Genomic DNA, 4101 nt, shown 5'->3' on the forward strand with positions numbered 1-4101 from the left:
TACTGCTGGAATGAGTTAAGACTTTGGCATAATGTTGAGAAAGCATGATTGCATTTTGAAATGTGAAAATAGTTTGGGAGGGGCTGGGCAGAATGATATGGTTTGCCTCTGTGTCCCCATTTAAATATCGTGTTGAATTGTAATTCTCATGTATTAGAGGAGGAACTGGTGGGAAGTGATTGAATCATGTGGGCAGACTCCCCCCTTACTGTTCTCATGATAGTGAATGAGTTCTCATGATAGTGAATGAGTTCTCATGAGATCTGTTGTTTTTTTTTTTTAAGTGTGTAGCACTTCCCCCTTTACTCTCTTTCTCCTGTTCTGCCACGTGAAGAAGGTGCTTGCTTCCCTTTCACCCTATTGCCATGATCATAAATTTCCTGAAGCCTCCACAACCATGCTTCTTATACAACCTACAGAACTGTGAGTCAATTAAACAGTCACAGGCAATTCTTTGTAGCAGTCTGAGAACAGAATAACACACACATCTACTATATTGTATTTTTTTTAAGGCTGGGAGGATAGGTTTCTGAGGTCCAATTATTCTATGGAACCATTTAATATTGCCTCTGAAGCTTTTATCATCTTTCTGAATCTATAATGAGGAATCTGTCATGAAACTCTACCATTTGCGGAATTCACAGTTTTTAACAAACTACCCAGCCTTGAAGGATATTGATTCTTAGTCTATCTCCAAGTCATTCCCATCTCTTCCTTCTCCTAAAAACTTCAAACATAATCTTTGTTTGCCTTTCCCTTTCAACATGCACAAGAAGATAAATTATCTTCTCATAACTTCTTCTAATTCTAAGAAACACATATCACAAGAAGATAAATTGTCTTCTCATAACTTCTTCTAATTTTAAGAAACACATATCCTACACCTCTTTGCTGAATCATAGAAAAGAAGGCAAAAGAGGTTAGGGTGTTTTAAACAGAATGAAAACTTTTTCTCCCAAAGTTTCTGGGGAGCATAAAGGTTGTTCTTTCTGATTGTTTTATAGCAGTAGAAACAATGAATTTATATCTCAATAAATTTCACTGTCACGTAACTAGAGTTCTTGAAAACTTGACCCTGAATCTTGATGTCACCCAGATTCTATTTGATTTATGAGCATAAACCTTGATTGAATAAAGTGACAATGAACAGCCTTTTAAAATAATTCTCTTACTGTACTAAACATCCTCTATAGCTCTCACATCAAACTTTTGGAGATCAGACATTCTGAGGCAGGAAGAGAGAGAGAGATCTTTGACCCCAGCTCCTGACCAGCAGTTTTCCCTCTGTTTCTCGTACTTTCTCTTCCTTCCTTCCTATTCAACATTTTCTTCATAAGGTGCTCCTCCTTTCTCTTTATTTTTCTTTCAAATATGTTTCTCTTTTTGTCTCTGTATTTGATGAAGGATGAATGGTGATTTATTATATTCAGTTGGTTTCTAAAACATATGCTCTTTATTATTTTTTTCAGGAAAAAGTAACTATTCTTAAGAGTTCTTTCTTATTTTAACGGACAAACACTTCCAAAATAATTTTATTATTTTCTTTTCATACTTTGAGAAATATAAGATATTTATTTTGTGAAAATCTGGATGAGAGAGAAGAGTGATTTTTGCTATTAGCATCTGATTTACACAGTATGGACAATTGGATTCATTATTTTTCTTAAAGTATCTTCAAGGACTCGTCTCCTAAACAGCAGTGTCTCCCTCTTTAAGTTATACTCTTTGTAGCTGTGGTATTGTTACCTGAATGCATTAACTATACTTCAGAATCAGGCCAAGGCATTGAGCAAAACTGTACATTAAAGAGCTTTTTATTTTTAGGTCTCCATTTTCAAAGCTATTTTTTCCCCATATTTAAGAGTTCTGTTTGGTATTCACTGGTCACTCTTTTCAATAAAATTAATTCTTTTTTTAAAAAATTACACAAAGAATTGGAATTAATTTCTTATTCTTCTTATTGAATTTTTTGAATTTTAAAATAATTTATAAAATAACTACTATGAAGATGCAGCAATGACTAACCCCCAAAAAGGTGCTATTGTTCACAAGGGAAATTTGTTTGTTTGGAATCTGTTCCCGTACATGTAAAATTGTAAAACTGGATTACATATGGGACACCTTCTTCTGCTGGAGTAAAATTGATTTCTAAAAGAATTGTTAACCAAATTGATTTTATCAATGAACTTGGGGATCTAGAACACTCTGTGATAATTAGATGCTAGATATTAGAAATCAGAAAAGATTCAGCTATGTATCCACAAATGTATTCACTTCCACGTGCTCATGTTTTATTTTTCAACAACTGCTTTTAATTGGGGAGTAAACTTACACAAAACAACCTTCTGTCCAGAGGTGATGTAGAGTATTGAATTTTGCTGACTCAGTAAGTGTTGCTTTTTACAACTGAGACACAGTGAATCACTTAAACATATTTAAATGAGTATCATTCGTGCTAACGTTTGGATGAAAAAATACTCAAGAAATTATTTTATTTTAACTCTGCCTTTTCTTTTCTTTTCTTTTTTTTTCAGCCCAGAGGTCTTTTATTTTATTTTTTTTAACACCTATTATGCCATGAATTCATAGGGAATAGGTTCCAGCAGCTCAGGCTCCTTCCCATTGGTTCTCACAAAGTGTGCTTCTCTGGGTGGAGCAGGCTGGCGTTTCAGTTGAACCCAGGTACCTTTCTCTTTGGCTTCCTTTTCTTATCATTTTCCTTCACTCATTTCAGGAAGCTATCTTGGCTCTTAGAGTACTTAATGTGCTCAATACGCACATTAATTCTCTTGGCAAGAATCTTGCCCTTAACTTGTTGGTTTACAACAATGCCAACAGCATGCTGGGGAACATTGTAGACTCTTCCAGTTTTGCCATGGCAACACTTGTGGGGCATTCCTTTTTGAACAGTACCCATTCCCTTGATGTCTACGATATCACCTTTCTTATAAATTCGCATATACGTGACCAAAGGAACAACTTCATGTTTTCTAAAAGGCCTAGAGAACATATATCAGGTGCGTCTCCTCTTTCCCTTTGTGTTTGTCATTTTGGCGAATTACTGGAAGATGGCGGTTCCCGCCGAAAGGAAAGGCTAACTCTGTCTTTTCTATTTTTAGATTCAGGTTGCTTCATTCTTTTGATGTTGCCAAGACACTAGCATGCTTCATTTACCCTTTTTTCCACATTTGAGGATTATTTTGAATCTATATTACTTAGATTCTATAGATTCTGTCTTTACAACATATTTGTCAGTGATTGAAAGTAATATTTTAGCATTGCAAGACTAAATCCCACAGAGCACTGGCTGTGTCTGTTGTGTTCACTGCTGCTTCATTCAAGCTGCAGATAGTTGCTTGCATAACATGATCATAATATGTGTTTTTGACAAACAGGACTCAGTTTTGCCAATTTTTAGTCACTTTAATGTTGCATGCTACACGTCTCCTTAAATATGTAGCTGTAGTCTTAAATCCAATGCAGACTACTCTTGGTTCTCACTGGTTTCATCGATTAGCTCCACCTATTGTTGAAAGCACTTCTGAGCTTATCACCTAAACTATTTGACATTTGTTGATATTAAAATAAAGGAAATAATGATGGTTACTATAAATGCTCTTATTACTGTTAGCAAAATATTTAAACTTTCCAAATTCTAGAATCACGGTGAGTTTGTACTGTCTTGCCTCCTTGTGATTTCATTGGGCTTTGATACTAGTTCTGTCCAATAAATTTGAAGATAAACGATTGAGTGTGAGCAAGCATAGAATTAGCAGTGCTAGAATATCCAGAATACTTTTCGTTTTTGCATGGCAACTGACCAGAATCAAGATGGTGGCTGCTCTATCAGTCTAGATACCCAAGTGACTGTGATGAGAAGAAAACTTAAAAACCCACATTAGACAAGACTGAGAAATAATCCTTTTCTCTATTAAGTAACTGTGGTTTGGAGTTACTGATGCGTAACATATCCTCATTGGTGCAGATGATTTACTAAAGTGTTAACATTTTAAATAGAGTGATTTATTTTTTGTTGTTGTTGTTGTTGTTGTTGTTGTTTTAATTTATTTATTATTATTATACTTTAAGTTGTAGGGTACA

General features: G+C 34.8%; 1 pseudogene; it reads right to left on the minus strand.

Annotated features, from left to right (window-relative positions):
- Window positions 1-2511: 2511 nt before the first annotated feature.
- LOC112629480 lies at window positions 2512-3049 on the minus strand (annotated as a pseudogene).
- Between the last annotated feature and the right edge of the window lie 1052 nt (window positions 3050-4101).

This window comes from Theropithecus gelada, chromosome 7b, assembly GCF_003255815.1.
Source record: "Theropithecus gelada isolate Dixy chromosome 7b, Tgel_1.0, whole genome shotgun sequence".
Taxonomy (NCBI): Eukaryota; Metazoa; Chordata; class Mammalia; order Primates; family Cercopithecidae; genus Theropithecus; species Theropithecus gelada.